Source organism: Lytechinus variegatus, chromosome 1, assembly GCF_018143015.1.
Source record: "Lytechinus variegatus isolate NC3 chromosome 1, Lvar_3.0, whole genome shotgun sequence".
Lineage (NCBI taxonomy): Eukaryota > Metazoa > Echinodermata > Echinoidea > Temnopleuroida > Toxopneustidae > Lytechinus > Lytechinus variegatus.
This window is the reverse complement of record NC_054740.1, coordinates 12,299,896-12,313,371: the sequence shown is the minus strand read 5'-3', so window position 1 is coordinate 12,313,371 and position 13,476 is coordinate 12,299,896. Positions and strand designations below refer to the sequence as shown.

At 36.3% G+C, this 13,476-nt stretch overlaps 1 long non-coding RNA gene across 1 annotated transcript in view; it reads left to right on the top strand.

The window, feature by feature from the left end:
• LOC121406054 overlaps nucleotides 1-12,708 on the top strand; it is a 44,438-nt gene extending 31,730 nt beyond the window's left edge. Inside the window, exons 4-6 of the long non-coding RNA XR_005968751.1 lie at nucleotides 1,950-2,084; nucleotides 11,349-11,456; nucleotides 12,630-12,708. This is a non-coding gene — a long non-coding RNA (uncharacterized LOC121406054). The remainder of the gene's footprint in view (nucleotides 1-1,949; nucleotides 2,085-11,348; nucleotides 11,457-12,629) is intronic.
• Nucleotides 12,709-13,476: the final 768 nt, after the last annotated feature.

The window sequence follows — 13,476 nt, the reverse complement described above, 5'->3', positions numbered from 1 at the left end:
TTTTCGGAGTTTGTGAACGAAATTTTTATTGAATTATCCGCATTACTCTAATTGGAGGATAGGTTTATGAAAAGGGTATTAATCAAAATTCGTACCCCTTCTGCTTTCAACTACTGATTTTCCAAACTTAAGTTTCACCTTCCCCAAGGTGTGCACCCCCCATTCCACTTCAGTTCCACCTCCCCAGGATGTGCACCCCATTCCACTTTAGTTCCACCTCCCCAGGATGTGTACTTCCCCATGCTCAAACCAGCCTGCGCCCTTGCTTTGGTTGTTTGCTTACAAGCATCCATGCTTTCTTAGCAATTACTATGATTTACCAATTAACCATAAACAGGAATATATTGTTATTTGATGATGTCTCACATTTGAACTCTCAGACAAGTTAATCCTGTTTTGGGAGTGCAGACCAGAATGCCCGAAATCTTACGGTGTGAAATGTCAGTTTCCAAATTAAAATGGCAACATGGATCATGATTGAATACGTGATTACAAAACGCAGATAGAATGAGAAACAAAGGGCCTGTTCAATGTCCACTATTCCCGGTCGTAAAAGTAAACGTCTTTCAAATCAGGATTTGGAGGAAAATTTAAACGTTGAAAAGGATGCGTTTGTAAATGCGATCAGCTCAAATTTACATCCTTGAGCATCGCGAATGCGACATTGAACACAATTGCATTTTCAAACGTCTTTAAAGACAATGAACATATAAACAGCTTTTAATTTTGACACTGAACGGTGCACCGTTGATCATGTTTGTGTTCGGTGTTTTGGAATTGAGTTTTCAATCATGATTTATGTTGCTGTTTAACTTTGAAAATCAACATTGAACACACCCTTAGTATAAAAGGGGTTGTATAGTATGACCATGTTGAATACAGAAAGTCACATTCCTCCTCGTCAAGTTTGTCCCATAATATTTGTTCAGTTTTGTTGTATAACATTATTAACGCAAAATGACTGGCTTATTTACAAATCAGTATTTGCATTGTGCATTATGTGGGCAACTGCAGACACATTCATTTTGTTCAAATAAATTGATTCAGTCATTGAAAGTGTGTTTAAAAAAATGTTTACCTGATCACTTTTTGTCTTTTGTGAGATGTCCACTTTCTTTGTAATAAATAAATGGAATAATAGATAATAGATATAAATATCTCAGAAAAAAATTTACATTCTGGGCAGTGGTCATGATAGTTGATATGGAATGGCAATAATTCCCAGCGGTAGCTGATGATAAGCTTGATGTAAAATGTCTATCAATTGATTGTCTATGCATTAATGGGGGCACTCCAGGCTGCCATAATATGATTTGAAGAGATAAAGACAAATCAGACAAACAAAATACTGAAAATTTAATCAAAATCAGAAAAGGAATAACAAATCTTTTGCATTATTCCAGTGAAACAGTTCTAGGCATGTCTTCATGAATATTCAGTGAGCAAAGTCATGATGTCATATCCCCACTTTTTCTTGTGTATTTTATTATGTGAAATTTGGTTTATTCAAATTTTTCAACCAAGAATTAAAAAAAGATTGGATTGTCAACTGATTTAGTGCATTAATATTCATTGCTGCAACTTTATATCATTACAAGGGAGACATATCATTCATTCATGTATGAAAAAATGAAACAATTATGATTTCATCCATAGTAGCTCCATGTAATCACATAAGAAAAATGAAAGTGGGGATGGGACATCATCAGCTCACTTAGTGAATATTCATGATGACGTACATATTACTGTTTTCACAAAATATTGCTCATTTTTAAACTTCAATAACAACTTTGTATTTTTTTTCAGATTTTGATGAAATTTTCAGCATTTTGCTCTGAATTTTACTCTATTTATTCAGATATAAATATTTCCAGCCCAGAGCACCCCTTTAATCATATTTCACAAATCAATTTAACAAACAATGTTCTTTTTGTTTCTCTTGTTTGTAGTGTAGAAGGGGAATGTATGAAACAGATAGATGGTGCCATGCTTGTAATATGAATCATCATCAGCATCATCTTCATCATCATCATCATCATTGACAGCATCACCTCCACCGACACCATCATCAACATCAAGCCCAGGTATGTACCTCCCCCCATTCATTTTGTTTATCATTTTGTTTTTTAATAATTAACATTGCATAGTTGAGGTGATGGAGGTAATTCAATGTTGTACTAGTGCTTAATAGCCTGTTGAAATTTGCACAGGTAAATTTTGCCCAGTATCATAACCATACAGGTTAACGTCATCCTTTCTTCTGCTCAATTTGGGGGCGTCGTGGTCTAGTGGTTACGACTCTCGTCTTTCAACCAGAGGGACATGGTTTTGATTCCCAACCATGGCGTATTTTCCTTCAGCAAGAAATTCACCCACATTGTGCTGCACTCGACCCAGGTGAGGTGAATGGGTACCTGGTAGGATTTATTCCTTGAATAGTTTAGCACCTATATGACGGCTCAGCTACAGCCGGGGAAATAATATGATACCAAGTATCAAGCGCAGTAGAGTATAGGCAATTATAGTAGGTGCGCTATATAAATGGAACACATAATTGTTATCATTTCTGGTGAAATACTACAAAATAATTTTCAAATCCGTAGCCAGGGTTTTGGTAATGGTAATTATTTCTTTCATTTTGCCCTGCTGTCAGAGAATAAAAAATAAACAAGAGCTTTCTAGCAGCTCATTAATTCCCACAATCTAGGTATTGACCCCAATTCATCAATCTGATAAGAAATAAGATGTCAGAGCAGATCACAACCACTGATATACACTAGTGCTAAGATTAGAATTATATATGGATTTCCCTTAAGCCCATGACAGTAAAATGATTAATCTGATGACCATTTATTGATTTTTAGCTTATTTACCTTCTTTTTTTTTGCTTCTCTGCTTGTAGAAATCAATTTCAGTTATCCCTCCCCTCCCATTGTGTTCCATGTTTGATGCACATTTCTCCAGTCATACACCGTGATATGAACTATGAGGGCAATCAATGCGGGCTATTTTATCCGCTAAATGGTCTGTATTGTGCCCAGCATCTATTACCCCCACAATTAAATGGGAAGAGAGATCCCCACCAGTTCTTAACACCCATTAGGGGTCTCAAAAATGACTAATGCATCGTCGTCGTAATGAATGTCATTCTAGTACCGCCTAGGGTAACGCTAACTGTTCGTCCCTTCGCAAAAAAAGTTTGGAGTCTAAGAATAGAGCCAAAGAACAATTAAATACTGCTCTCTCCTCTCTGGATGTCTGGGATGAATAGGGGTACAGGATGCGCACCCGTGTCATGTATTTTTCACCCCGAGGCGAGCCTTCATCAGTCATTGGATTTGGTATATTCATGCCTGGGTTTTTTTTTTCACGAGCGTGCTCTAAAAAAGGCGTAGGATTAGGGAAATCAATGCAACATGAATTTGATTGCATACTTTGGGGGTCCCTGGCGCATGGGCTGGTTGTTGATGAGTACTGGGGGAATACCTGTCTCCTTTTTTTTTCTTTGGGAGTCGCCTTTTGAAGGGAAATAGTGGTATTTTGGGAGATTTGGAGTGGTTTTCCTCTTTTTTATTTATTATAAAGGACTATGAAGATCATTGATTGTGGTTGATGGGTTGTGATCAGATGAATGAGTGCTAATGATGTTGAGGTGTATCAACAATGTCCGAATGATGAATGCCTCTATAGTGGGATCAATCCAAGTAGACAGTGGTCTATTGCCATTTGGTCTAATGTCACAATGGAGTTCCCATTTGGTCTAAACCAGTATATTTTTAGGTATGGTGTGGTTTAGTTCGATCCAATGTTAATTCCAATGAATATAATAAAAAAAGTAAGAAATTCCTAGAATTATTAAAAAGCAAAATCAATATGACAAGAGAGTCAGTATGGATATGACAAATTGATATTGTAGGACATACCGGATGGAATTAATGTTTGAATGATGGAGTCCATTTGCAAAATTTATAGCCGAATCAGATCTATGCAAACCTGTGTCATTGACCTAATTTTACTGTTTGAATAGTTTTCAGAAAGATTTTTTTAATAACTAGAATATTTCAAATATTCATATTTATTGCTATCTTATCAATGAAATTATTATTTGCTTTTATCATTATATGCAGCAGCAGTAGCTGGTATATTTTGTTTATTCTTTGTCGGTGTTTGATCATCCCCCCCTTAATATTACTTCTTGTTGGAGCATGTATAAAGTGGAAGCTGTTCATTCCTTAGGTTTTATAACAGTGCCCGGAAACCAAGTGTGACACAAATATTGAACAGCAAGCATGCAGTCACCAATGTGACTATGTATAGTAAAAATGAAGATTATGTGGGAATGGAATTTTTTCATAGACTTTGTTAAATCAGTAAGCATTGAAAACATGACAGATGAGAATACAGACCCCAAATTCGAAATTCTGTACCATCAATCAAAGAAATCCAGAGAAATGGCTTTTTAAAAAAAGTTTACGAAAGGCGGCGGCAGATGTTACATTCACAGGGCATTTTGCGTAGATTGTGTACATTTCCTGATTGACAGATTCTCGAGGCAAACAAACTAACATGGATTGTAGAAGGCATGCATAATTCTCTCAAGGTCGCTAATATTTAAACAGCGGAACATTGACAAGTATTGATTAGTAAAGTGTCTAGCCGTAGAGCCATTTAAAAAAGTTTGCCAATTGTCTACGCGATTGGTTATTAGCGGCTATTGTTTTCATGAATCAATTGATGGCTAATCATTTTCGTTATCCCTGTTTGGAGGATTCTCAGACTTTGCCATTTTGTTTATTGATTATTCATTTCTGGATGTGTTTATTGACATTTGCTGCAAAATAACTTTTACAAGGATCTAGATTTCCACAAATGAGCAGTCTTATCAAGGACCTGCGTAATTCAATGAAATTAGAGTTATTAAAAATATGTGATAATTCATTCGAATATTCAGAATAACATTATATCTGGGCAGTAATAATTAAATTGTGATCAACGAAACATCAGCAAGAGAGTGATATTTCTGTGTCTTTCTTTGGTTGTGTTTGAGCAAATGTTCTCACCCTATAACTATAATTTTCAATGGCTTGTTAAAGTTTTAACATGGTTGCTTTCGGGTGATATTGTTGTGGCTCAGTGTAGAAAGAAACGTCTTTCAAGTGCAAGTGTGAACTGTTGAAAACAGATTCTGCCAAATCACATTAGTTAATAATAATTGCATGAAAATGAAATGTAACAAAGATTATATTAATTTTGACAATATGCAATAGTGCTGCCTACTTTTCCCCAGCTTTAGCACTGCTACCCTAATCAGGTGTTTATTAAGCACCCAAGGAATTCCTTGATATTGAGAATCCATTGACTACACCAGGGTGGAGAGTGGCAAATGTAGATAAACACCTTGTCAAATGAGGTGAGTGCTGTGGTGGGATTTGAACCCTAGACCTTGTGGTTCAAAGTCCAGAGACCTATCCACAGAACCACTTGGCAATATTTATGAGATGTCAACTTTTGTAGCCTGCTTCATGATCAGGGTTAATACATGCATGCTTTATACACCCCAACTGAAAGTCAAGGCACTTTGTCTCATGGTTTTTAGCGGGTGTCCCAATCAAAAGAAGCTGATCATCTTTTAAACTGACTTTTCCTTTTATGTTTTCTCCATGATGACATCAGAGGATTAGCATAGAAAGGATGCTTCTTGCATTCTGAAAGATGCGGATGTGACAAGTTGCCTTACTGTGCTTTTCATGTTCACTTAAAAGCGATATTGGCATTTCAGAGACATGGCCTGAACGCACTCAAAGCCGCCTTGTACGTCAATCAAGGACAGTGCATGCCAGTCTTCTGAGAACCCTTTTCCTCATGACGCGATCTTTGATGACACATAAAAAACAGGAGATAAAATAGAAACCTCCAGCTAGAAGTTATCCTTTAACTCTGGCCCGACATCAAACATGGCTTCGGTCTACATCAAAACTGCCTGATTGATTTCAAAGTTTGTCCACCATATTTGAACTGTGCCCATAATGGCATATTCGGTTCGTTTGGTTTGAAGACATCTTCATTTTTTTGTCAAATTGTATTTTTTGTCCTGTCATCCATGCAAATATTTTTCAACTCCATTCTGTTGTTGGCTGTCCTTGGTTGGGTACTTTTTAGGGGTCCTGAAGAAACTCTTATAAATTCACAGGGTGTGTATTCACACCCGCCGAGTCGCAAAAAATAAGCATACATTACCTGTATTGCTTAGGTCTAAAAATATTTAGCACACTCAAACCTTCCTGTATAGAAATAGTTCTTGAAATTTATTTGTAAGTGATGAGATGGTCACATTTTTGTAGAGAAGAGCAATCACTCTCTTTGAGGCCATTCTCATTACGCTTTCCAAAACTAGTCACTGAAAACCGATTCAGGAAACCAGTTTGGAAGTTCGCTTTGCTAGCGCTCCCACTTGATCACACAAAAGTGGTTTTCAAAATCACTTTACGCAAGGCGCACTTGTTGCTATGAAAATGCTCTCAGTGGGGTGACGCGTTTTGCATGAAATTTGAAACATTCTACACCTGTTGTGTGGAGTAGCGTGCTCAAAATGTGCAAAGATCGCTTCCCGAAGAACGGTTGTGTCCTCACTTACGCTAAAACCAGTTTAACAAGGCAAAGCGATCTTGAAAACAATATCGCGAGGTGGTTTTCCAAACTGGTTTGGAAGATCGCTTCCAAGACCGCTTCAATCGTGCTCACTGCTTACTAGTGTTTCCACCTGGACAAAAAAGAATGAATATGACAATTTTGAGAAAAGAGTATTAACCAGACTAGAATTTTCAAAATAATGGTCAAAGCATATAAGAATTGATAAGATTTGCTACAAATACAAATATTATTGAGAAAGAAAAAAGACATTACGACCATTTCAAAATCTTATCTCCTTTTAAAAAACATTTAGTGATGAACTCGATTTAGTATAAAATATGGTAAGATGTTGAATTATAGATCATTTGAAAAAAAAACAACAACTACAGTAGTTGCTAGTGAGGTGCTTAATATAAGGTTTTATTTTTGCTTTGGCTAAAACTAAAGTAATTTTCTTTTGTTGGGGGTCTAAAAGCACCCAAGGTTTTATTTTAAAGATATTTACAGGTAAAATGCATTGCCAAAAAAGATCCAAGAATTTCTTGTGAACCTAGCTTTGATGTCAGTTATATATCTTTGCTTTCAACATACTCGGTGACTGTTTAATCTTATTCTCTTGATCATAAAACAGTTGTGATATTTTTTTATCTTTAGTTTTACCAATCTTGTGCACTTAATTCTGATGTTAATTAGGCGACTTAAAACACTTGGATATAATTACAATGAGAAATGTTGATATCATTATTTTTGTCATATGGCTATTACTTTTATTAATGTTGATGACATTGTTATGAACAAAGATTTAAAGTATAATAATAGGCCCATATTTTCCTTATAGAAGTGCAACAGTTGGTGAGATGTTGGAGTTTGGCAAGTAAACTCCATTTCAAATTCATAAAGATTAAATGATTTTTAAGCTTCAACCAACCTTAATGATTATTTGGGGCAAGCTCTGAATATATTGAATTAAGTTTGGTTGAAGCTTAAAAAATACTTGATTTATCATCCCCAACTGATGAAAGTTTCTGTATCATTCGTTTAGATACTTATTATGACTTGCTTTACATGTATATTCAAATCAAATTCTGACTTATATTTCCAACCACTACTTACTTTGAATTGAACCGCAATATCTATTTTGTTAGTTATAGTCCTTTTCACCTTCAAAGAAATAACATTCTATTTTCTGTATGGTTGAATTGTTTAGGAAGTCGGTTTTAGCTTCATAAATAGCCAAGATAATTTCATGGAATTAGGTTCTTATCCGTCAACATTTGTAGTCGGTAATTTGAATAGAGGAACACGCATAGGCTTCGGGCTGATGTACTTGTACTGCTTCGCTAAACCATCAATGACCTTTTATCCTTCCAAATTACTCTCATTTCAATGAATCAATAAATATTGCCAAAGAAACAAACAAACAAGTTATAAATAGACAATTTCAGGATCTGGTTATTTTTTTAGAGCAAGAAGGGAACTAATGCTTCATGAAATAACATGAGTTAGCAACCTTTTAGCTCGATTACAAAGGGGTTGAGATTATTCGTTGGATAATTAATGTCAAATGCCTGGAATTTATCATTTATCTTTTTATTGTAGTCCTTTTCACTCTCTGGGATTGGATATTTCTCTTCCTTGGTGGCCTATCTACATTTCTAAATCTGGTGTTAACACTATACCACTGGTGTTAAAACTACACCATCAGTGTTTATGGAGAACCACATCTAGGTGTTTACACCAGTTTTTATTGAATCACTTGAGGCATCATTTCATCAAACAAGGTATAAGCTATGGTGTTGAAACTACACCATCGATGTTTATGCTTTGTACACCAACTGGTGTTAAATTGAATCATTGGTGGCCTCCCTTAAGCACACAAGCCATGGTGTTAAAACTATACCACCTGTGTTTGTGCTAAAGCTGATTTTTACACCAGCTTTGGTGTTAACCTATAATACTGGTGCCAATAAAGGACCACATCAAGCAGATTTCAATATTCGCACAAAACACATGTGACCCCAATGAAAGCGTTCCTGTTGCAACATGACTGCATTACATCATGGACCTATTGAAGTGGTTCTGAAAACCAGTTCAACTAGATGGCGATGAGGATGCTAGCAAAGTGATCTTTTAAAACTGGTTGAACTGTTTTTTAGGGAAACAAGTTCAAGAAAGTGTACTAAGAACAGGGTCACAGAGTAGGGTTTTCAGTTCACCTGGTGAATTGCACCTGCCAATCTCGGGCAAACCTCCATAGTCTGACAATACAACAGAAGGTAGTCTGTACCCAGAGCGGAAGAGAACTAGGATCACTACTTTGCTTTTCACACTGCATTTCCTTAATCCAATACTATCTTTATCCCCCTATCATTAACCCCATACTATCTTGTTTTGTTTCATACTGTCTTTCTTAACCCCATACTATTTGCTTTAATAGCCAGGTTAACGCCAGATTATCGCAAAGCTCATGATTATTGATGATTTTGCCATACAGAGCGTGATTAATGTGCAATTTCGACTTCTGTGATTGTCTAATGCTCAGCCCCACTTTTCCTTAGCCCGGTTTCATTTCACACTCTATCTCTTAGCACCACAATTGTGGCGCTAGCACCGCAATAAGCTAACCCTGCTTTTTTGCAGGGCCAGATAGTACGATACTATTTTTGTGCTAGCCCACTTTGTTAACACCTAATGTGAAAACAAAGTGGTCTTAGCTTAACCCCTGGGAATTGGTTGGGCCAAGGCCCCCCCCCCCCCTCACCTTAACCCCACCAATTTCCCGAGGTTAAGGAAAATATGTGCAGTGTGAAAAGCATATATGAGATTATGACGTCACATTACTAAGTCTACAGAATCATTTGTGGACTTCATCACATAGGCTTTGGTGTTAAAACATTACCACTGGTGTTTATGGACGAACACATTTTTGCACCGATGTTAGTTCACCATGGATCTCCATGGTTAAACCAAATAAATTTGCATACAACACTAAAATTATGCCAACATCCAAATGAATACCGGAAATTCCATCCATTGTAGCATGTTTCCTTGTTGTTTCTCCAACATAAATCTTGTATTCCAGAAAAGTAAGTTCTATTTCATAATTTGTCCTTTAAAGCATCAATTATACTATCCTTTCTACAGGTGTCCTGTACTTTGCCAGCTAGGGTGTTCATAACTTCACGTACCTCTAATGTATATGAGAATACACACATACTTTTTTTTTCTTCATTTTTTATGTACACACATTCTTTGCAGCTACCATCCTATTTGCTCGAGATTGATTGACCAAAATTATTTGCTCGAAGCTCCATTCATCAATCGCTGGAACATTTAATATGAACATGCCCCATATTTGCCCAGAAGTTTTGGTATTTTCTTTTTATCTGTCTATCTCATTTTGGACAAATACATCTCCAGAGCACCTGTGCTAATGTATGCGTTTGAAAGCCTTCAAATTTCTTTTGATTGCAGTCATGAATTTAATTATTTGATTAATGCTTTTTTGTATTCTGTATGTTATATGAAACAAGTTAACATAATTGCATCCTTACCAGACATGTTCTGTAAGATAGTCCTAGAGGAACTTGACTTTCAGGGAAGGATTTTTTTCTGGATAAAAGTATTCAAGTTCATTCTTTCTTTTAGATGAGAATGTGTAGGCTAACATGTGTTGTGAATTGAAGAGTAAGGAGAGTCAGTGGTATGAGGTGAATTCCTCCTGAAATCTGGTGAACGCCTGTGCCTGTTGCCATGACAATGATAAATTCAGCTTGTACGCAAATTGAGTTTGCATAATTTCAGTGCTTTTTTTTAAAGTGCTTGCATGAAGGTCAAGCCCTCACCCCTAAAAAATAGATTTAAAAACAATTAGTAAATGAAAAAGAGAGAGAATATTGATTGCAGTAGGAGTATTCATGTTTTGTCTACCCAAACAATCTGTAAAGTGGAAACATGAGGCTAGATTTCAGCTGGATGTGTTCAGTTGCAATCATAACAGTGTAATATCACTTATAGAACAAAGTCTGAGGTTTGTGGGGGGGGCATATCATCTACCTAGCAAAACCTGGGGGGAGCTTACTTCGATCATGGACCTACTTTTTGTCTCGATGGTAGATGGACTTGGGGGACCAGCATGTTATGCTGCAGTTGGAGGTCACATGGTAAGGTCAAAGGTCATTTTCAGGTCAACGTTAAAGTTTACATGCAGGACTCTCTTATGACACCTAACTCCGCAACCGTAGGCCGCTTTTCAACCAAACTAGGATGGTAGATGGACTTGGGGGACCTGCATGTTCTGCTGCAGTCGGAGGTCACATGGTAAGGTCGAAGGTCATTTTCAGGTCAACATTAAAATTACGTGCAAGGCTCTTAAGGCAAGTGTTATTCCATCCCAGTCATATTACAATGAAGTTTCAATACAATTCTGTTGCATGCCCTCGCGAATCACAATATTTCTGGTTATTTTCATACGTGGGCGAGACACAAAATCGCTTTTGCCTTGTTTTCAAATTACACGCTTTTGAATTTTGTTTTCAAACATGCTGCAGTCATTTCCATCAAATAACTTGTGTTCATTTCAGAAATAAGTTTCATTCTTTTTCATTTGCCATATTTCCTTCCCTCATGACTTTTTTAACAGTATGTGCGGCTGTGCCACATTTTACACAGGATTTTCCACTGAATTAGGCACTGTTTTTGTTTTGTTTTCACCACAGTTTTGTTTTCCAGTACTTCCTATTGTTTTGTCTTTAATGAATGGGAGGAAGATGCAAAGATGCTAGCTGGATTCCTAGTCAAAGATTCTGCTCTTGACTATCAAGAAGGTTTGTAAATAAATTTTGTTAAACATTGATGAAATACAGGGACTAAGGTCATGGTAATCATATTATGCCATGATCTCCCCCAAGGAGTTTTCACTTTAGAAACAGAATTATGAACACTATTAAGAATAATTATCCCATCTAAAGATTTAATTTAATGATAAAGAACAAAATAAGATTGGACCACACATTTTTGCAATTCACTTTCTTATTTTTAATTGGATTTAGTTCAAACCCTCATAGATGGCCTTTATTTTGTCCCCTATTTCTGTGGCAACAAGTGAACTTGAGGGGTGGACTCGTCCTTTAAGGCATGGAGTGTGACAGAAAGGATATCCGCCAGCAAAATGAATTATAATCAGCAAGTAAAAAAAATAAGTGGCGACAATGGACCGGTTCATGCATGACTGCTGCCTCTTGTCATCGAATTGGATTTGGGAGTAATCACTCACCTACATGCATAGGAGTAAAACACAATAGGCACCCAGCGCTCTCTTTCAACCACACTTCCGATTCTTTCCACCAAGTTGGCAACCGTTGTGAAAAGAAATATTAAAAAAAGGAAAAAAGGCAAAAAATTCTCCCCCCCTGCACTTGCTTGTTTTGTTACCATTGAATTATGAAAGAGGAAGAAATGGGTAATAAAGGGAGGTTTTTGGTTAAAAAAAAATTGAAAAGCAGGCGATGTGAGGCTGCAAGCATGCAGAAGAGGGAATTATAGTTATTCTTTCATAGGGTTTCATTTTTTATGCTCTCTTTCTATCTCACTCTTTTCCTCTTTCTCTGTTTCTTTTCAGAGGCTTTCATTGGGATCATTCATACATGCACGATTTATGCCCGTTGGCAGATCAAAGTCCCGGAGGCTTGTTGTTCACGCTATGTTATTTCTCAATCGCTCCATCTTGCACAAGAGGTTAAAAATACATGTTCATGATAAAGGTGAATGCAGGCATAACACAAATTCTGACAAAAGCCAAGTCAGGAAAAAGGAAAGTATGAATAGAGGGCAAAAGGAGAAAGATAAAAAAAAAAGGAGGACCATATTTTTGTTTTTATTGGTGTGCATGTTCAGATGCAAAGATAGGCTACATGTATATTGAAGGAATATTATTTTTATTGCAGAGCTCTTTATATATTGATGTTTTCATTTGTTTTATCTGGCTTTTTTGTAAACAGGAAATCGTATTATTCCCAGATCTAAGATTTCGAAGCGGCATGATTGCTTAATAGTTCATCAAGCAGTGTGGTAAGTGCCAGTATTAAAAGCATTTATTGCCACTTCCATTTTTACGGTTCATGATGAATGAATTTTTTTCATTGAAAGGTATGTAACATGACTATAATGTATTGTTAAAGGCTCTTAAAAGTTTGGATTAAACACTGCTGGTGTGTTTTTTAATTGATAATGCAGATATACAGATAAGAAGCTATCTTGTTATGCTACAAATATCTTTCTGAAACAATAGAAAAATGAATCAGTTTACTTTTAAAGCACTTTCCTCAAACTTTTACTGGGGGCCATTTCATAATGCTATTCATAATTTAAGAGCGACTTTAAGAATGACTGGTGATCCTTTCTTGTGATATTCATATTCACTATTAAATGTTCATGGGGGATTATTTAGCATGTAAGAAAGGATCACCAGTCATTCTTAATTAAACTTACGAACACTTTATGGAGCACCCATCTGGTGTGTTTCTCTCATCTCTGACTTTACCATTTTACTATGACCAACTTTACATCAGGTTACACTTTACATTAGGTTACACTTTACATAAGGATACACTTTACATCAGATTACATTTTGAATCAGGTTACAGTTCACATCAGGTTACACATTACATCAGGTTACACTTTACACTTTACATCAGGTTACACCTCACATCAGTTACACTTTACATCAGACATAATTTACATCAATTACATTTTACATAACGTTACACATTAAGTCATTTTCACTTTACATCAGGTTACACTTTATACCAGTTAAACTTTTCATCAGGTTACACTTTACATCAGGTG